This window comes from Planococcus citri, chromosome 5 (assembly GCF_950023065.1).
Source record: "Planococcus citri chromosome 5, ihPlaCitr1.1, whole genome shotgun sequence".
Classification (NCBI taxonomy): Eukaryota; Metazoa; Arthropoda; class Insecta; order Hemiptera; family Pseudococcidae; genus Planococcus; species Planococcus citri.
Window position 1 is genome coordinate 22,081,857 of NC_088681.1, and position 23,378 is coordinate 22,105,234.

The window sequence follows — 23,378 nt, forward strand, 5'->3', positions numbered from 1 at the left end:
GATTATCGCGTTCTTTTGATTCTTTGTCTCTTTTTGGAAATAAATTTACTTTGCAATATTTCTTGAAAAAACTACACATTTCGTAATGCAGTTTGCTAAGTTCACAATATTTCCATTTTGCATAACCAGGTAATTTCGAACTCGATTTTCCGCTATCATATAATTCTCCTTTAGGTTCATAGAGAATTTTGCCTTCAGCGACGTACTTGAACCATTTATTTTCAGAAGGAACCAGTTCATTTCTTTTAACAAATGGTGAAAAAGCATTCCAAAAAAGACATTTTTCTTGATTTCGAGTTGTAAAATAAATAGTTTTATTTATTTCCTCAAGAACATCCCAATAATCTTTTGTTGGTGTAGGAAAGTTTATCGGAGGAATCAACGCTAATACGATATTTGGTATTTGATAATAATCTCTAAGTTTTGATACAAGTTTATTCAATTCATTCTGGAACATTGAACTGTCGAATTTCTTGAAAATCGATTCTTGCAAACCCAGATGAACTAAAGCGTGATCAGTTCCAAAAGGAATATTGAATGTTTTTTCTTCAAGCAATTCATTAGCTCTTTTCGCTGTTAATGAATCACCAACTAACAAGTATTCTTCTTCTTCTTTTGCGATGTTGGTATTCTCGTGGAATTGTAAGAATTTAAACATTTGTTGACTGCCAATATATAATACACCTCCATTGAAAAGAAATACTTTTTCTTTTTTAGGTATCTCTGGAACAACTGGAGGTATCACTGGAGTGTCTTTTTTGTTAATAATCGCAGCCTGATGAGAAGAGGTCGACTTTGATCGATTTGAGGTAGCACCGCGACCGTTGGTGTTACCTAATTCAAGTTTAAATCATCGATCGATATTTCAATTTCGTTACATTCGAATTCTTCGTCGAAATTTGGAGGATTTTCGACATCGTAATCTTTGATGTTTTTATTTGCATCGACGTAACAAACTGAAACTCCTTCTTCTTTCATATCGATTTCATTAACACTGCCAACTGCTTTGAATCGAGCTTTTCCATCACGATCAGTACGCTTAAAAATTTGACCTTTATCAAATTTCTCAAAAGGATTAAATTTCTTTGATCGATTATCACTAGAACTACTAGTTCTATTCGAGCTACTTGAACGAGAATCGTCATTAGTTGAAGACGATGAGCCAGATTTTTTCATCTTACTAATTAATGGTTTTACAGCTTGGTGGTAATATATAGAAGCGTCCATATCTTTTTTATTTGATATTCCACCATCCTCCATTTCACGAATTTCTTCGATAATATCTTCAATAGTATCACTGGCTGTGCATTCTTTAAAAATTTCGCGATACTCTGGTCCAATTTTAGTCAATAAAACTTGTACGATCCATTTTGCTGTGACTGAGGTATTCCACCTCATTCTTCTCAACCAAAATGTAGAAAAGTCGACGACGCTTTGTTGAGGTTTCTTCTTGTCTTTCTCGAAATTTCGGATATCTCGTTGCTGATTATTGATTGTTGAGAATTGCTTTACTAACTTTATAGCATTCTCGTGCCATGGACCGTCAAATTTTATGGCTTTTTTGTAATTCAATAATTCGGCATGTGACAAGAAAAAATCGAGTGCTAGATTATACTCCTTGTTTGTTCGTACAAGTTGGCGGATTTCATTCTCGAACTCAATTAAAAATTCCTCGACAGTTCTATGATCATCTGAAGCTTTCCAAGGAGTAACTCGAGCTCCTTCACAAATCACTTTGATCGATTTATTACTAGCTGAATTATCAGTACTCGAAAATTCCACTTCATCAATTATTAGTAATGATCTCGAGCCAGGAATCCCAATCTCAAACTCTTCTTGTTTGACGTTCAAATTAAAATTCCGTTGTGGAATTGTAATACAAGTTGGTTGTGGAACAAAATCTCGACCTCCTGCTGAACTTCGATTTGGTTTGTTATGTATAGCAAATTGCATAGCTACAGATTCAGACATTCTTTCATTCGTTATTTCTAAAGCATCAATTAATTGTGCTGCTGACACATTATTCGAATTCTGTGATGTTCCTGCTTCATCAGCACCGGGTAGCAACGATAATCGTTTACGATTAATCTCTTCTAACTCCTTTTGTCTTTGTTTCAATCGAGCATTTTCAGCAATCACGGCTTCGTATTCTTGCTGAGTATGAGACATTTCTGCTGGTTGATATGTCTCTTCGAATACTTCGTTATCTTCCGGTGGAATCTCGACTGGAATTCGTATCACGTCACTACTCGTAGAATCGTGCGTTTTTTGCGAGCGTGGACGAAATTTCGATTTAGTTTCTTTATAGAAACCTACTGGAAGTTTCTTTGGTCGCAATTCACGTTCGGGGAAAAATATTTTGGCTCGTCGACGTTCTTTCTTCTCGGCTGAATTTAAATCGAGTTGTTCCGAAGAAGTCGATAAAGATGATGAATTTGAAATTGTTCGGGCTCGATGATATTTTATATAACCGTCGGAAAATTCAGGATTGTAAACAGTTTCGTTGAACTGGTCTCGAAAACCACTTAATTCTTTATCTATCGAACTATCTGCTTCGTTGGATGTAGTCGTAGTATCGATTTTGTCGTTTGGACTGATAGACAACTCAAGTACAAAACTATCAAATATCGAATACTGGAGAACTGCAGGGTCAGTATAATGAATACTAACAGACGGAGATTTCGTATCTTCGTTGATCTGGATCACAGGCTCTTCTTCGTTATTCACTATGGAGAATAATCAGTAAGTACAAACTCGAGCGTTTACACCGACTTGTTCTGGGCAGTATTTTCCTAACTATCTCTAAAATCCCTAACTGAACTATTTCCCTACTTCAATCAAGGCGATGGTCTAACACAAATATTTTAAAACTAAAACTAATCTAAATTGTCCAAAAACACCTTACGTTGCATGAAAAATTCCGAAAAGGATTCATTACCACGTCAGGCGCCAGGTTACATTTTACATAACCAATTTTGGCAAGTAAAATGCCTTTGGACAACTACACAACACAATAATAGTATAGAAAAATCAAATTCAAACGGTTTCTAAATCTTTACCTCTACAAACGCCATGATAATCGTAATGATAAAAATTCCCAAGTATACAACAGGATCGGATTGATGGAAAATAATCGAATTCGACACAATCTCGCGAAATACTCGAACCACACTTCACTTCAAAGAAACGAAAATTCAATTAAAGATTTACTCTCAAAAGTTCGAAATCGATCGCAAGCACATTACTCGAATTAAATTTCAAATCAAAATCAAAAAACCGCATAAAATACAAACAAATTGCACGTAAACGCAAATGCATACGAAGACGAGATGTTTACATTACAAAAGCGAGACAAATACTTAGTAGTAAAACTCAATGTTGCGATCGTTGGAGACTAGAAAGATAAGAAATATAAAATGGCGATCTAATACAATAGAGAAACGAATGCGTACGATTCTGAGAATTTAGTCAACTCGATGTTGATTCCTCTATACTCATATTTTTTTTTTTTTTTTTTTTTTTTTTTTCGATGAATTTTATTAGAAAAACATAAACTTAAAGCTAAGGCGTATTTCTTATACTCGGGTACTCGAAAATACGCGGGAGAGGGGAATTTAATTTCGTGGCCTTTACCAAAATCCTTCCTAGCCGAGGCTATACAAAGTAATGTATGTAAAACTACATGTATAAGCGTGTTTTATTATACGTAATATGATGATCGATTTCTGGTACTTTGTCGATGAGGTACAGATGGTTCGAATTATACGTGTCGTTATCTAGTTTGATTCTGGTACTCGAATGCTGGTACTTTACAAAGTTGGTACAACGAAAAGACTTGTATAATTATCGTTGCTTTCTGCTTGATGTTAAATACACTCTCTCACAAACTAGTTCCCTAAGTAGATAGGTACCTACCTATTCAGTACCTATCCACATGCGGACCGTACTTCACTATCAGGCGAGAGTGTCTCACAATGGAATATAGATAACGCGAGTTATAATTCTATTATCGGCCATATTTTATTACTCGAAACCTATCTTCATGCCTACATTTTGAACACATGTTCGAAGATGAATTTTGACACAAAAAAATTTCGAAATTTAAATTTTTGATAGGATTAATTAATACCTATTAAACACACTAAGCCCTGGCCCCACGTTGGGCGCCAAATTAATTTATGTGATATAGATTGATTTGAAAAGAGGAAAATTTTTGGACTAGGGAACGTAAGTGAGTAGGAATAGGTATAGGAATTTTACTGTTGAGATAACTGGGGTGAGTTTATATAGGAAATAATAACCTACCTATATCAACATAAATTAATGCTCTAATAATATGGAGATAGCTTTCGAGTAATCTCAAACCAAAACAGGGGAACATATCTATTTACAAGGTAGACAGAGTCTACAATCATAAACCATTTTCGGACAATGTCCTAGTCTTATCTAACTCGAACTGTAATTAAAAATTACGTACATTTTAATTCTAAGAATAAAATGAGATAGTCACATATTGAAATCTTTCACTAGATTATCTTATTTGAAAACTAGGCGAATTAAATCCTTAACTGGATTATCTAAATTGCAAGCTTAAGAAAAAACCATCTCCTTGATTATCTAATTAATAAGTTGCGACTACAATTCTTAGCTGAATTATATAGTAGCCTACTTTGAGAAAGCCCTAAATACTGCCCGGAACTATGGCATGAGGAGTTACCTCAGCCTAGCCGGTTTGCTCGAATTAAGAACTTACTCCATTTGATGCATACTCAGGAACTAAAGTTGAAAATAAATCATTTGAAATAATTCGAACTCGTGTACCGAAATATTACACCATTTAATAATTGAAAAAAGAATGTTCACTTATTACATTATCAAAAAGATAAAATACATTCGAACAAACACGTTCATATACTCGAATTACCGAAAATATACTGACGTTAGGTAGGTAAGTACCTAACGTCATAAGCTATCAATTTTCCCACCTATGATTTTAACCTTGAAGAGGATCGTCGAATTTATGCCAATGTAATTGCCTAACTATTTCTATTTAGGCATCCTTACATGACACCATCAGGTTTGATTTGAGATGATCTGATTTTCCGAATACGAGTTTGAATTTGAAAACAGTCGGTAAAATTTTTGAGTTCACAAACAATGTTGATTTTTAATGAATTTTTGTAAAATCAAACTTGGGTAAAAAATGGAAAAGAAATGAGAAATTCACCAAATAGACCAAGAGAGCTGAAATTTGGTGTGTGTCCTGATTTCGACCCTCCAAATCAATTGGAAACCATTTCGAACCATTTTGAGTGGTATGTAGTTATGGAACACTCTAGCAGATTTTTGAAAATTGTTTCCAGAACATTTTACCCAATTGAGTTGTTGAAATGAAATTCACTTAGTATCCCATTTTTACTATGCTGCATGGAGATGATCGGAGGTGGTTTCAGGTTGTTTTAGAACCTTCGTGTAGGGGGGGTTGTAGGTTCAAATCCCACCTCAGGTGAGAAATTTTTTATGATTTTAAAAATTTGTTAGGGGAGAATTTGTTAGACTGAGACTTATGCCTATATCCGGAAACTCGTCATGTAAGAGTATTCAACCCTTCTATTTCGGGTAACACTGAATGGTACAGTCGCGGCAGAGGTTTAGCAGCCTCTTTGGCGACTGGACCAACTTGCAGTTCTTCAACGGTTGTCCGCGAATTGTCAAGTGAATGTGCCTTTTAAGTTTGTGACCTCTGGGCCCAAGTTAAAAGTATTTAGTTATCGATAGTTTTTGTATTTAAGTGATCCCTCCAAATTGTATAAATTTATCCCTATTTTCCGCACGAGTACATGGTTTTTATCGTATATTAACGTGTTATTTTCTATGTGAAATATATCGAATTCGACACGTAACTGTGTATTTGTTTTGTTAACTTATTATTTTGTGTTGGTAATACTTATTATCGTGAGTGAAGTGTACCTAGCTGGGGTAAGTACCTATCTTCGTGCCAAATTGCTTTACCGATTAATTTACCATACGACAAAATGTAATATTTTATCATTGGCGCCCAACGTGGGGCTCGAACCCACAACCCTGAGATTAATTCCAAGTAGATAAAATGTTAGATCGACAACTAATTGAAACGTATATTCACAAGCGACGTAGATTGAGGCGAATTGAGGAAGAGTACAAACGATAATACGTATTACCAACATGAAATAATAAGTTAACAAAACAAATACACAGTTACGTGTCAAATTCGATATATTTCACACAGAAAATAACACGTTAATATACGATAAAAACCACATACTCGCGTGGAAAATAGGGATAAATTTATACAATTTGGAGGGATCACTTAAATACAAAAACTATCGATGTAGATATCTTCATGAATTTGCGTTTTGGTCACTTTTCGATCTGGCGGGGGGTGTTTTCTGCAATCAAAAAATGTACCAGTTCAGTATTCTTCGTTATTTGGAATTGTTTAAGTTAGTAGGTGGAAAGGTTTTTGAACTGCGCGCTTGCTGGGATCATTGAACTTTGAGTACCGTTGTTTGGTGATCCAGTGGTTCGTAGGTTTGCCTACCTGGATACCTACCACGCTCGTGGGTTTGAAATTATATTGAGTTTACTCTGCTCATTTTGTTCTCACCTGAGAAACCATGGGGGGCAGCTGATAGGTCCATAGAGGACAATTGGCTGTCCACTATGGATGAGTTACCAGTAAGGCATAGTCGAGCCTTTGTTCTACCATGATTTGCTCAGCGTTCACTGGTCGCTGAGTAGCTGGGGCATATGTTAGACTGAGACTTATGCCTATATCCGGAAACTTGCCATGTAAGAGTATTCAACCCTTCTATTTCGGGTAACACTTAATGGTACAGTCGCAAAAGAGGTTTAGCAGCCTCTTTGGCGACTGGACCAACTTGCAGTTCTTCAACAGTTGTCCGCGAATTGTTAAGTGAATGTGCCTTTTAAGTTTGTGACCTCTGGCCCCAAGTTAAAAGTATTTAGTTATCGTTAGTTTTTGTATTTAAGTGATCCCTCCAAATTGTATAAATTTATCCCTATTTTCCGCATGAGTACGTGGTTTTTATCATATATTAACGTGTTATTTTCTGTGTGAAATATATCGTAACTGTGAATTTGTTTTGTTAACTTATTATTTCATGTTGGTAATACTTCGTTGTCCTAGAAGGGTCTACGAGTACATAGCTCATAGCTGTCGTTAACATGTTTTTGACATAATTTTCAGTGCAAAATGTGCAAATATGCGCCTGTCACTACCATTGACAAACGTTACTAACGAGTACTTAGTAACGTCTGTCAGTAGTAGTGATGCTACTTGCTGAAAAAGTTACTAGTGTTTTTTTTTAGTAATAATGCTAGTAGTGATTTTCTATGAGGGCAGCGGAGGAGAGAGCCGGGTGGGGTCGAGTGGAGAGCATTCTAAAAATTTGGTTGAAGAAAGGTAGTTAAAACAGTAGTGTGATACAGTGAGATTAGTCTAGACTGCTAGAAGTAATTATTAGAGTAATTTTCTCCTAAGGTGGGTTTATCAGAAATATTCCTTAGAGAAGGAATATTTGTCGACTATCTGACTAGCTCTAGATTATGCAGCTTTATCTACCTCAATGCCCACAGTGAGAAGTTGCAATACTATAAATAAAGAAAGTCTTCTCGAACCAATTACTTATGGGTTTTTATTACAGATGTTATGTAATACAAGTAAGTAATTGAACAATGTTATACCAACTAATTACAAGCAAGCCTATAATTAATTTGTGTGTGAAATAGGTACACAATACCTATCTACTTACTCTGCAAGTAGGTAACTTATCTGCTTATCACAAGTGAAAAAGTAGTGTTTTTTTTGAAATTTTCAAAGAAGGCACAGCTCATTTCACATTGAATCACTTTTTCAGAAAAAAATACCACATTTTATAGGGATTTTTTTTTTGAATTTTTGAAATTACACATCAAAATTTTCACCCAAAATTTTTCACACAATTATCAATTATTATTTTTTCCGCGCCCAAAAAACGTTTTTCTGTTGAACTTGTTGTTTTTGTGTTGTAAGGATGTGACAGAAAAAGATATCACTTCGTATTTTCATTTTTCACAATTTGGAACGCCACAAAATGAAGATCCATAACTGGGTAAGGGATCCGCAACTGGTACTTTACCTTGTAAACTATACGAGTAAAATACGAGAAAAATAATTGCAAGTATTTCAGGTAACTACTCGTATATTTTAAATGATAGGTTCTTAATAATAATTTGAAAAAAGTAATAATGCAGCTGATTTTTCGTTCTCTTTAAATTAAGAATCATTGTACAGCAGATCTTCCTCAGGGTGGCATTTGCAGTCCTTGCAACGGTAAAACATCACGTTGCCTTCTGCTTGACCTTTACCAAAAGTGTAATACTTGTGGTTTACCCATCCAACATCGACCACTTTGACCTTTTTTGAAACGGTTCCACAACCGTCATCTTTTTGTAATTTGATAGTTTTTTTCGAGCACGATGGATAACCATTCACGAAGGCTTCGTTTTCAGCTATGGTGTGTGCACCTATTTTATTGCAAAAGGCTTTCAATTTTTCCTTATGTTTGCAAAGTTTAGTAGGATCAAACCTAAAAAAAAAAAAAAAAGTTGAAAGAGATTGATCAGTTTCTATCATCATAAGTAATTCAACATAAGGATACAGAGTTACTCATTCGTCATTACTGATTTACCTTAATTGTACTACGTAGGTACCTATCTAAAATATCTGATCATCGTGGAACAGTTAGGTACTGATTTCGGTTTGAATTTAATTCGAGTCAATGTGAGTCATATCAAATCGTTATTCAAACTGATCGACTCAGAGACAAGTCGAAGTGACTCGAGTCGATTTAGTTGTGAATCGATTCGTTGGGGATGAAGGAATCGAATATTTTTTCTCAGAATCAACATTTTAAAATAGGTGCTAGTTATTATGTAAGCTATGCTATCTTACCCTTTAAAAGCTGCAAATTGCGATTCGGTGAGCATACCGAATGCACAAAGAAACATATACGATAACATCAAATACACGCTGATAACTTTCAGTATCATCTTAATCGAATAAAATTGAATCAAATCCCGAAACCGCGTTTGACCGAGAAATTTTAGGCTTATAGAAAAGATTACTCTACATACGAATGAATTTTACTCCCATAATGTACTCGTTGGAGCTCTCTTTTATTTCATTATTTTTATTGTTTTTTCATAATATATTATAGCATTTCTTTGAAAAAAAAATGAAAAATTTGTAAACTATCGCCTCTGGTGATAGCTATTAAATTTTTATAATGGTTGGAACTGTCGTGCAATTTACACGATTGTGTGAAATCTGAACCATTTAGGTGAATTATTCGATTGCACAGATGATAATTTGTCAATTGTCATCTGTTCGAGCCGAGTCCGTCGAAACAACGCGACCACTCGCACAAAATTTCATCCTGTTTTTAATTAGGTACTTATACCTACATTAGAATTTTGCAAATTCGGTATAAGCGTTTACTCTCGAATCAGGATTTTCCGAAACGGGTAAATGATCAGCAGAGTCCAATTTTCAGGGATGCGAGAAAATATTGACCTTTTCGATATTAACTTGGAAGGAAAGCACCGTTGGGCCAGCCGATTACCCTCGGTTTTTGTCTTTATCACAGTCCTCCTGGCGCAGAAACCGCTCAACGATTATCTCATCCTCAGTATGCAATAAATGGAGGATCCGAAATTGATGATTAGAATGTGAAATGGTCACAACTGAACTTCGCTGTTCGTAGGCTCAAAAGTTGAAATATGCAGTTCAAAAATTTGAATAAGTTACTACCATGACCGTGCAGATTTAAAGCATCCATTCAATATTCAAAATTTAGAAAAAAAATTGAAATCACAGCGACGACGTATCAATTGTTACCTAAGACACACTCAGCTAGAAATCATGTCATCGGTGTACCATATAAACGCTTACGGTCAATGTTTTTTTGAGAAAGAAAAAATTCATCATCAGCCATAACGTCATAAACGTTGAAATAAGCTGTTCAAAAATGTGAATAAGTTACCGTCATATCAGGACCGTACAGTAAGCTGGGGCAAAAGTCCCTTGTGCAACTACTCTTCTACAATTTATTTTTTTGAAGCAATCCTCCACCGAGTATACCTGGCATTGTAACTCATTGTTTGCACTAACAACGAACTAAATACATATATGTAGGACTGGTTGCAACCAAACAAAACAAAAAAAAAATGAAATTTAAAAAAAAGTGATGATACTTATTTTTTTACGTGTGATTTTTTTTGAATTTTCTATTCGGGGCGTAAGCTCTTACAAAAAAATATATCACTTGAAAATTTTCTTCTAATTTTCAAGTGTTTCGAGTTCCAAATGAAAGGTTCGGTTCACTTCAAGTCGTTGCATTCTCCCAATGTACCTATTAACTATGCATTTTTCAACTTCAATTGACCATAAATCAGTGAGTTTTCGTTTTTTCGAGCTATACATGATTTTGAGGGAAAGAATTGAAGAGTCTTCAAAGGTAGCAACTGATGATACATCATTTTTGAAAAAAATAGACAGTGACAATTTTTTTTTTGAAATTTTACAGGAACAGGAAGTGAATCCACGAGTTTTGGTCCAGAAGTTTAATTCAGAAAAAATTACCGTAATCTGGACCTGTAGCCGAAAAAAATTCCGGTAAATTATTTTGGAACCCATAACCAGTTACCGAAGTTTGAATTTTAGATAATCCTTCTGGAACGAACTTTTTTTCGGTTCCCCTCAAACTTTAGAGCACATTCTCAAGAAATGTGTTGGTTTTGACGAAGGTGTAATTTTCCATTTCTGAATTTCTGATCACTAAATTAGGGTGTGAAATTAACGAAGATCAAAGATCGTTTAATTTTATTCTAGTTACTAATAGGTTTGAGTATAAACTAAAATTATGAGCATCTATTAAATTTAAACAAAACTCATGCAAGCAAAAAAAAAATGTCAGTAGGTTTTCAGTTCGCTAGAACTTTACGTATACATCTTCCTCAAAAAAACATTGGCCGTAAGCGTTCATATGGTACTTCATGACATGATTTCTAAGTGGACCTTTACCAAACGCGACAGATTTCTCTGAAGACCATTTACAACGGGCTATTCGGGCTCTTACATTATTATTTAGTAAAACGACATCTAATGTTTCACAATATGGAAAACCATTGAAAAACGCTTCATTTCCATCAGTGTATCCCAATGTTTTACCAACCCTATTGCATAAATCTTTGATTCTTTGAGGATCAGGAGAATCGCATGATTGGCCAGGGTCTATCCTAAAAGAAAAGCATGGATCAATTTTTCATCACTTTACATGAAATAATTACATATAAGGCCACTGAAAAATTATTTTTTTTCTAAATTATTTGCATGGTGTAGTATACATACGACCACTTTCTTACCCTTTGAAAACCTTGAATTCATCTTCTGTTATATTTTGCAAGTCGCCCAATACGCATAGGAAAAGGTACGATAATATCGAACACACACTGATAACTTTCACTGTTACTGACATTTTAAACGCGTGCGATGAAATCGATTGGTTTTTACTGAAATGAGCAATAAATGATCGTCTCACTACTCTACAAGTGTATAATTTTTATTACAATAATGCTCGACTTTTACTTTTTTATATGTAGGTACATCGTTTTTCTACATACCCAGTCTCGTAAGTTATTTCACATGAAATATGTCGCAAAAAAAAAAGTCGACCTTAATCATTTGCAAAGCTATTCTGTCACAATGAAAAATCATCCAACTGCCCCAAACAAAAAGATGAATATTTTATTGCTTTGTTGAAACAAATACACTTGCTATCCACATGTGCGCTAATGGTTTAGATTTCATACAATTTCACGCGAATAATGTAATGACAGCTTGAGCAGTTAAAAAAACAAATGACCGTAACCCTACGCTTCAGTTTCCAATTTTTTGAAAAAAAAGCACTGTAAAATATGATGGAAAAACAATTATGAAAACCCATAGTCTACGCCAATAATGTGGTGAATAATAATTTGTAACTTATTTGATTTCATAGTGCGCGTTTAAGGTGACATTGAAAATGAAAGTTATCGAGATCGACACGTATGTTTGATGCTATCTTACTTTTCTTTATATGTATTATGTGTATAGGGCGACTTACAAACCGTTAATCGAGCAGCAATTTAATGATTTTAAAGAGCAGGTTATAAAATAATTTTCTAAAAAATTAACTTCAATAAGCAATTGGTTCCTTTCGTTCAGTGATTAAAACCTGATTAACATTCATGATTCTTTTTTTATTTTTCGTGCAGAGTTCTGTTCATTCTACAAAATACTGCGAGGGATTTCGCAGAGTCACTGGAGGCTCCAAAACGTCTTGAAATCTACCTGCAGTCGATTTGATAACGATGTTGAAATTAGTTTACAGAATGAATTTCGGCTGTCCAGGCTCTAAAATTACTTCAACTCGCCAGCAGTCGACTTAATAGCATGTTTGAGTTGGAGTAAAACGTGAATTTTGGATTTCCAACTTCATTTGATACAATTTTGTGGAACTTTATAGTTTCAAAAATCTGCTGGAGGTTCCAGAACTGCACAAAATGGTTTGAAACGGTTTTCAATCGATTTGGCAGCTGGACAGTAGGCCATATGCCAAATTTCAGCGTTTGTTCTAGGTCAATTTGGTTAAATTTCGATTTTTTTCTTATTTTAGGCTGGAATTGAATTTTCAACAATTTTTCAAAAATTCACCAAAAATTGAAAACTGCATTTTAGCTCTTGAAATTTTGGCTGGTGATTGAATGTTCTTTCAATGAAGCTTTGTTCAGTTCAAAAAATTTCGTGCGAATTCTCGTATGTTGGAAAGCAAAATCTGCGATTACCTTAAATGTTGGAAGTGAAACTACTCGTAGCCAAAATTTTTTTCCTTGCGTGAGTAGGTATGTTTTTTACAGCGGAAATTTAATTTTAATTCATTTTATATTTTGGAATTAAGTATATTGTTAGTAGTAAATTGAATGATTAGTTGATCTTTGTCAGTAATTGATTTGTTGATAAATGTAACACTTGAGTATGTACTATCAATAAAAAATTATAATTTATTCTCTAAAAATCAAAAAATACATACCTGAGAATGTGTTGACTTATTCCATATCAACCCCATTTGAAGTAGAATGGTCGCTCAATAAGTCTGTTCCTTCTTTTTATACCTATGTAATTTGTCGAAATATTACGCCAAAAAATATCTAAACATAGAAACGATTGATAATAATGGTGGTCGCATTTCTAATTAAAATTTCAAGGGGCAGCTGTTTCAAAAAGTTCGAATTTTTTCAACACTTTCAGAACTATCAAAGATAGCCAAAATACTTTTTTTTCTCATGAAAATAACGTCGTTTTACTTGAGTTCCACATTTTCCAAAGCTTCATGTCTCGTTTCGCTCTGATCAAATTTTACTTTCCATTTCAGAAATTAAATTTCTGAAAAATTAGTGTTCAAATTTGGAAAAAAATGTTAGATCTGAAAAAGTTGAACTTTTCACATCAAAAATGATCTTGAATATTTCTCTGAATTACTTAAATTTCTAGAGTATTTTAGCCCAGAGCAAGCCAATGTTTTTTTTTCTCTAAAATTATTAGAAAATTGCCTACTGTTCGAATTCGAAATATGACAAGGTCTAGCAGAAAAAATAATGCTCCGCCTATTGAAGTTTTTGATTAGGTAATGAATTTTCAAATACTTTTTCCGTTGCTTCGCTGGGGCCAGTTTTTTTTCTCGTCCGAAATTTAAATTTACAAAAAATTACTTTTCATTTTTGAAACTTGCCATAAGGTCAACAAAATCAACTTCTACCATCAAAAATGATATCTTTGCGTTATTTATGTATGTACTCGTATTTCTTGAATTTGTACAAATTTTCGATACCTTTTGCATTCGTTCGTTTGGTGCGTTCGGTGTTTATGTTTGGTCTGAAATTGAAAAATTTCACATCAGTGTTCAAAAGTGACGTTTTCTGAATGACACGAAAAAAGTTGAAAAAATTATGGGTGGAGGGAGGGTGTCAATTTTACAATTTTAATGTTACTTGATACTTTCTTTGCGAATATTCATTTCTGATTCTTTATTAAACATCGAGATGGTCAGCATTTTTACTTTAGCCTTCGACCATAATTATGTCATACATCTGTTGATTGATCATTAATTTTATAATTAACTGATCCACCTCAATTTTTCTTTGTTTCAGGTGAGTACAAATTTCCTTCCAAAAATGATAGAATATGAACTCGCGTATGAGAATAAGTGAGTAATATTTTATAATCCTTATGAGAAAAGTTACGTGAGTCACTTCTACACTGGTGACTTTTTATTTTCAATGGCAAATCAAAAAGAAAATCTAAAATCACGAAATTTGAAAATCAGCTGAAATAATTGTCCATCAGGTTTGAATTGATGTGATCTGATTTTCCGAATATGAATTTGCAAACAGTAGATCAAATTTTTGAGTTTACAAACGATTCTGATTTTTAATGAATTTTTTGAAAAATCAAACTTGGGTCGAAAATGAGAAAAAAAATCCAAAATTTCACCAAATAGACCAAGAAAGCTGAAATTTGTTGTGGCCCCTGCTTTCGACCCTTCAATCGAATTTCGATCCATTTTAAGTGGAAGTTCTGAAGCACTCTAGCACGTTTTTGAAAATTGAAATTTCTTCAACATTATACCCGATTTTCTAAAAAGTGGTCTAATAACCGTCCAAATCAACTTCAGTGCCAGTATTTTTTCCAATATACAGGGTATCTAAGACGTACATAGGTACTGAAAATACTCAGTGAGAAAGTAATGATTTTAAGGACTGATCCAAATAATAATAAATCCTCTTCAAAAATGGGTAGTTAGAGTAGTGAAAAAGTAGTGAATTTAGTCAAAAAGAATTCTGTTAGATACCATGTCATGCCATTAGGATGGAAAAATTATAAAATGAACAAATATGGATGATCAGTAATTTTATTATCAATAAAGAGTTAAACTATAAGCTAAAATAATTAGGTATGGGCAAAGTAAAACATTCCCATAGCAATACATTTCCAACAGGTCTCCAATTCGTTGTTAATTCGATAAAATATAATCAACAGTAGGGTAACAAATTTGTTGACTATCTTTTTCGTAACCCATTATATGATTTGCCACTTTGCCCTTACCAAAACAGTAGCTGTTTCCATTATTCCATGCACAGCCCAGTACTACGATAGGTTTTAACACTTGTTGTCCTTGGGCATTTACCAGGCTCACTTGTGTCCCAGAGCTACAAAATGGATATCCAGTTAAATTACCCTCGCCTTCTTGTATGGCTCCTATTCCTTTACCGATCTTATTGCATTCGTTTACCATAGAGTCGGCACTTCCGCATGCGCTTGCAGGATCTTCCCTGAAAAAAAGGCATACAGGTGAAGGTTGATCAATTAGGTATTTTTTTTACGCCAGTTTTACATCTCACGTATTGGGTCAGTTGTCGAAAGATGTCATGTCGGTTGTGTCAAAAATGACAATTTTGAAATTTTCCACCATCTTGTAGGAAAAATATTTTCAATTTTTTAAATCCCATTTGTCTCTTTTGATACTTGACAGATTTGGAAAATTGATAAAATTGATCTTGGAAAATCGCGGATAACGTCAGAACATATTATTTCCTTTGAAAAACTGAATAGGTACTCTGAGAAATATCATCGAACAAAATAGCTCACTCGATAAAATAATTTTTTTTAAATTCTCGTCGCTTTTTTCAATGCGAATGCCAATTTGCTAAAATTACTTTTAAAGAAAGAAATGAAAGAAAAACAATAAAAATAAATCAGTCATGATAGGTATAGGTAATAGGTATACTCATAGGCCATCTTACCCGGAAAAAGCATCATAATCCGTGTCTTTTATTTTCAAGTCAAAAAATGCTGATACAAAAAGGAACAAGTACGAAAACGTCAAGTAAACGCTGATAACTTTCACTACCATTTTGAACAGATGCACGAAATCAAATTTCAGTTTTACGAAAATAAACTGCAAATAATCGTACTTTGTTTAACGTCTGCTTATGATTTTTACTGCAACAGTGTTTTCAGAAAACTATGGTACTCAGCTGTGTTTTTTTCCCATTTTATAATCGTTTTTTCATCATTTCATGGTAGCAATAATTATTTTTTCATTAAAAACTAGATCATGTAGTGGCGGTAATCTGTTTTCATAGCTGCTGTAACTGTCATGCAAATTTGCGTAAATGTCGTAAAATCGTAAAAAAATACGTAAAATGAATACTTTTTGTTTACCAAGCATTTGATGATTTTTTGATTTTATTGGCGCAGTTGCATTATATTTCATTGTAATGACATTTAGATTTAAAAATGGTCAGGGATGAATTGATTCGACTTTCAGAATTCTACTAAGGTTGTCATCATGTCATCAATATGAGACTGAATTGGTTTTCAGTGAAGTTTGTGATAAAAAGACCACATGTGTTTGGATAATTTGTGGATAGTCATGAACAGTTGGTGAAATCAGAATAAACAATATTTTCAGAAACATTCGAATCCATTATTTAGCCGAATTGAAAACTGCACGTTTTGGGGAAATATTCATTTTTCATGTTTTCAATTTAATGAATATTATAAATACTAAACGTAACCAGTTGCATGTTCTGCGAGGATGTGTATGTATTATTATTGTGTTATATCGTAGAGGATTTTTTTTTGACTATCCATGAGGCTATTTCATTGGAAAAATTCCCCTCCCTTCCTGTAAACATAATATCTTGCTTTTTGCATATAATTTTCTTATTCTTGATGTATATTTTCCTGGAAAACTTGGAAAAGTCACAAAATTTTGGAATTTTTAGCATTTTTTTACTCAAAAGTCGGGGAATTTTGTGAATAGCTCAGTTCGTTTGGGGTACACTTTTTACACTTTGCATCAAAACCTGTTCGATTAGGTATTCCGGAAATAAAACTCTTACCCCAAGGCATTGTGAAGTTCCATGATGTGGCGGTTCTGATGGACACCGAATTCATTTCTTACCATTTTTTTGCCTACAGTTTCTATTTCATCTCTATTTACGTTATTTCGTCTGTAAAGATGTGTATCTTTGTGAGAGTGGATCATGAAAAAAAATGCAGGAGGATTTTGACTTTTCAAAATTCGCTAAAAATTAAGAAAATCATTCGCGAACGATTGTTGATTGAACAAATTCATTGATTTCTAGGCGAATCATTCAATTTTTTGTGAATCATTCGCGAACGAATTAATTCATTCAATTAATTTTTAGGCTACGGACACGACATGAGCATTGAGCGTGAGCGACAGCGTTAGCTAAAATTCAAAATACATAATGTTAACGTTCTACGGTTTTAATGAGAATATTTCTGAGCACTGATGTTCAACGCTCAGAAATATCAAACAATTTTGATATTTGAGCGTCAGCAGGAGCATCGATCGAGCAATGAAAATTCGAAAACACTGATGTTCAACGCTCATGTCATGTTTGTACCCTTTGTGAAAGTATTCAGGAACGAATTGAATAATTTTTGGTGAATCATTCATTCATTCATTCGTCATTCGTGAACAAATTGATTTTGTCTTGTAGCACTACTTGAGAGGCTTTTCTCAAATCTTTCTTACTTACTACTAGAGCACAGATTTTTATGCACGAAAAACTTGAAAATATGCATTTATTGTGGCTGAAATATGACGTAAATATGCAGGATCAATATGCATATCTAAGACAGCATTTTTCAAGTAGACCAACATGAAGACCTATTTTCTTTGGTAATTCACTCCTAAAATCTGAAAATTTCAAAATAACGGTAATCCAGTAATTATTTCTCAATAAGTTTCAATTTTTAAACAAATCAATAATGCAAGTTGGTAGATTTTACTAGAAAAATATTTATTTTTTGAGATTTTTTTTTTTGTTGAAAATATATATTTTGGCATTTTTCCTGGTGGAGTTTCTTTGAAGGAAAAAACGAAAAAAATTTCGAAAATCTTACCAAAGTTTTCAAAAAGTGCAGAAAAACGAAGAAAATTGCTTAAAAATGTGGAAATATGCACTAAAAATGTTGAAAATATGACGTTTAATGCATTCATGACCAAAAATGGCAAAATATGCAACAACAAATGCGGCTCAATCGACTCCAAATTGTAACTATGAATCTCAAAGATCAAATTGATTTGCGCAATCATCTTTGCAGAATAAAAACATGCAATGCATAAAAATCCGTGTTCTACTTATTACAATTTCTCAATCGTCGTCACAATCTATGTATATTGAGATATGACTCATCATCTTTACTCTCGATGTCAGAATCAGAATCAGAATCGTTCTGATAGTCTGTGAGAAATTCCTTGATTTGTTGTTCGAGTGAACGAGAATCAATGCTAGACTTGAGGCAAACTTTGCTCCTTAATAATTTCTCCAAATTATCTTTCGTAATGAAGAGAGTTAATTGGCGAATGTCTGCGACTCTGTTGATTTCAGAATCATTGGTGGATCTTAATAGGTAACAATTATGGCCATTTCACTGTATCACGATACATGGACCAGTTTTCTTTTCATATAGTTTGCCAGAAGTTCTTTTCGCATAAGAAGATTGTCGATGATTGGCCATTAAAAGCCAGTTGCCTTTCTGAAAACATTTTGGGTCAGGATGACTTTTATTGAAAGTGTATTCTTCTTCGATTTTCTTTAATCTTCTTTCAACGCGGATAAAAGTTTCCATTACTTGGTGTGGAGTATAGACACTGGACCTGCGGAATAAGACAACCAACTGCAGGCCAAGGGGAATGGAAACGGTGAAGAAAAGTTGTGTAACGCCAATTTATTCCGCTGGGTGCTCTTGGCAGCGCTGCACTTCAATTTTTCAGGCAACAGGGAAAAGGAAGGGTTGTGTAGTCTGCGAGGTACTCCTGACTGCGCGCGCAGCCAGGAGTACCTCGCAGACTACACAACCCTTCCTTTTCCCTGTTGCCTGAAAAATTGAAGTGCAGCGCTGCCAAGAGCACCCAGCGGGATAAATTGGCGTTACACAGGATATTTTGCCAAGATGGCTGCCAGTTGGTTGTCTTATAGACGCAGGTCCAGTGTCTATAGTGTGGAGACACACGCGTTATAATTCTACTTATTTCAAAAAAAGGGGAAAGCCAACCAATTAAAACTAATTCAAGCAATTCACCATCACAACTACAAAGTTTTCACTTACATGTAGTGATATACCTCATTTAAAAATTGTATTACTTTCTCTTTCTCCCTAAAAAATTGCTGAAAAATTTAGAATCACTCAAAGCCAGTAGTTGATGTGCAGGTAGGGCATTGAATTGAATGATTTACATAGGTTCACTTTGCTGAAATGACGTCATCGTCGTGATTGTGAGGTCATTTCCGATCAGCGAAATCAGGAAAACATCCTCCACAAAACTGAAGAAACTTGTTCCAATTGCAGCTTCTTATTCTTTCCAAAGATTATAAAGAATTATAAAATCAACAATATTCAGTGACAATAACATTTTATTCAAACTATAAACTAGGTAAAATGAGGCACGTTTCCAGAGGAACAGTATTGCAACTTGTAAGCGATAACTTTTCAGCTGGTCTTCAGTTCTTATCGTGATAGTTAATTGCATTTCAGTGAAAGATCTTTACAAGGATAATAAGTCAGGTCGCAGTCCTGGGCGTAGCTCATTATATGATGTGCATCTTTACCCTTACCAAAAGCCCAGAAGTTATCGTTTGTCCAATAACAAAAGAGTACATTCGTAATACTTTTCAAAACTTTAGTTCCTTTAGAATCTTTCAGACTAACTTTTCCCGAGCCGCAATGTGGAAATCCTTCGTAAAAACATGCTTGACCGTCTGTGGCTCCTATCGCTACACCGATCTTATTGCATTCAGCCTCCATAGTCTGTTTAGATCCGCAGTATGATGAAGGGTCATACCTGAAAAAAACAAAATTCTCAAGGTTAGAGCTAGAGGCCGCTCAGTAATTTTTTCAAATCATTTGATATCTAGGTTTGGGTTTGGGTCAATTCGTTCATATTTATTTTCTCATAGATAATAAAATCGAACTAAAATCGCTTTTGTGGAGAAATCATTGAAATTGGACCTCATTATGTCAAAATTATACTTACCAATTTTCAGCATTGTTAGGGCATTTAATCTTCCTCAATTTTTTAGTTGAAAAACTTCTTGGAATTAAATCACTCGGCTGTAGAAGGCGAAAAAATTCAAAGTATTCAAAATTGCAGCCACCCTAACCTTCCTGTTCGAATACTAGCTTCTTAAATACCCAGTCAACGTTTGTGGATTAATTTTGTGGATAATTATTTAGAATATTTCAGAGCATAATAGATTTTTTGAAAAACCAAGGTACCTAGGTAGATATTCTAGGAGATGTCTCTGAACAAAATGAAAATGAGGTTTTTGATAAAAGAATAGATGATATCTTACCCGGCAAAAGCATTATATTGCTCTTCAGTTAATTTCATGTCACACACGGCAGATGTACGTAGGAAAAAGCACGAAAACATCAAGCATACGCTGATAACTTTCACTACCATCTTAAATTCTTGATTAATAAAATAAAATTTGTGGTTTACAGAGATGAGTTGCAAATTGTCCAGTTTAAGTGTGAATTTCACCACGACAGCGTTTTCAGAAATGAGAAAACTACGATCGATCTGTGATTTTTTTTCATTATATAATCGTTTTTCCATCATATATTTGTGGTAATACTTTTCAATTGGAAACTATAGGTGGAAACTACAGCGTGCTGTGACAGTAGTTTGTTTTCATAGCTGCTGAAGCTGTCATAAAAATTCATGTAAATTGCGTATAATCTAAAAAATACGCAAAACGAGTATTTGTTTTTTTTTGCTAAGCCTTTGATAATTTTTCTTTTTTATTTGTGCGGTTGCGTGTTAATTTATCCAGAATGGCATTCAGCATTGAAAAATGGTCAGAATTTATTGAATTTATTCGACTTTCAGAATTTCCCCGAGGTCGATATCGACGTTCGAGTCACATATTGCATTTTCAGTGAAATTTGTAACACATACCTACTCATACATTATGTTGGTATATAAAAAGACCAGATGTGTTTCGATAATTTGTGGAAAGCCATCAACAATTGGCGAAATCGGAGTAAACGTTGCCTCTTGCCACAAGAGATAGCATTATTCTACATTTTGTCACATCCTGGCATTCCTGATTGTTTCCTACCTATGTTACCTGGATTCTTACAAGTAGAGTTGATATGAAAATTTGTTGTACAAGGCTATTTCACTGGAAAGAACACTGAACACCCCTCCCCCTAAATATGATGTCCTGCTCTTTTGCATAATTTTCTTGTTATTTTGCTGGTGACATAAAAGATAAATTATCAAATTCAGAAAAAAAACCATTTAGTGGGCCCTAAGGTAGGGAGAGTTTTTTTCAAAAAGATTGTAAAATTTGATTCTTCAAACGTTTTTTATCAATTTTGAATTTTATAGGCGAAAAAATGTGAATTTTGATCATGAAGCTTCATGACATTCTAAAGTCCACAATGTGGCAGTTTTGATGAACACAGAAATCACAGAATTTATTTTTTACTATTTTTTCATCCACAGATTTTCTATTTGATCTCCATCTACGTTATTTTCACTGTAAAAATGAGTATCTTCATTACAGTGAATCACGGGGAAAAAAATTCTGGAGTATTTTGACCAAATTCATTGAAAACCTTCAACCTGAGTTGTAAGTCATTCAGAAAAATTTTCAAGTTCCAAAGGTGCCTGGGGAGAGAAGGTATGTGCTGGATTTTCATGGGGTTTGGTTTATTTTACTCAGAAAACATTCAAAAGCGAGGGTATGTCGAGATATTTTTGATTTATGTCATTTTGTGGCCGTCATTGAGAATTGAATGGAGGTACTATTGATGTTCAGATCTCTGTTGGGAAAGCTAAATTAGAAAATATGGCTACATACCCTCGCTTTCAATGATAAAATATTAGCATTGGTGAAAAAAAATTGAAAGAATTTTGAAAATTCACTGAGAAATCCCCGTCCAAAGTTCTGATGGGAGGGGGTCGCGGGACATAAATACGACTAAATTCGTTCATTCGATTACACGCAATCTTATGAACAAACAATGAAAATAACGAACAAATCGGCTTCATATTTCGAACGGGTAGAGAATACCCTCAATCCTGTTAGCTCACGACTCTTGGGTCAGGTAGTTATTAGTTAATTTGGCTACTTAGCCAAAGGAATACATTGACCACGCCTATTGTTCCCTAATTGGTATAGGGTTAAGATTTGCGTATGTATTGGTAGTGGCTTTAAGGCATAAATGTATACTTCCTACTCTTACAGTCAGTTTGAAACGATGCAAGATTATATGTACATATTAACAAAGTATCCACTCTCGTGCATCAGTTGCATATGCAGGATGGTACCATTACAGATTCTAAGCATATTCATTACTTGAAGAATGGATTGGCTGAAGATCATTTAGAAGCACGTTCAACAATCTGAGCAGCATTACAGACTGGTGAAGTCTATGTCAAAGATATTGAGAGTATTATACTTGAAGAAAAGAAGCTAATTGTTCAGAAAGCAGTGCTTGTAACAAAAGTGTCAAGAGTCTGGTTCCAGTCAGATCAAAGCGGTGATGGTGGCGGCAACGGTTCCACCTACGAAAGGTCCTATCCGCTACAGGTGTCAGGGGAGCAGACTTTTGGCAAAGTATTGTACGTATGACATATGACAAAGATCAGCCTAAATGCAATAAATGCGGCAAGTATGGCCATGAAGAGGCTAAGTATCAAGTTCTGAAACGGATAGGTAAAGGGAAACCAACGTTTCTTAGTATAATTATACAAGGCTTGTTGAGTTGAATCGTTATCAGTATATTTGTGATGTTATTTTCAACATGTTTATTCATCTTGTACCCAGTAGTGTAACTTGACATCCCTTCTGGGGGAGGGGGGTTGAAATCAAGATACAAGATATGAGGCTGATCGAATTCATGCTATTGTGGGGGGGGGGGGGGGTCTATCATGTCATTTTGCTGTCAAAAATCGTGATTTTTCCAGCTAAATAGGTATACCAGTGGAGATTTTTGGACATAAAAAATCAAAATTTTAATTTTCTGAAAACTCTTCAAAAAGAATGATTAATTTATTGAAAAAAAGGTAAAATTACAGTTTGATCTAAGCGAGAGCGAAATTTTTTGAAAAAAATTGGTTTAAAAAACGAAAAACCGACCATTTTTGTATGGTTTTGAACAGTTAGTGGCTCTGTCTCAAATAGTT

At 34.2% G+C, this 23,378-nt stretch overlaps 1 protein-coding gene across 2 annotated transcripts in view; it reads left to right on the forward strand.

Moving 5' to 3' along the window:
* LOC135849189 (uncharacterized) overlaps positions 1-23,378 on the forward strand; it is a 373,560-nt gene that overhangs the window by 203,132 nt on the left and 147,050 nt on the right. The window lies entirely within an intron of this gene.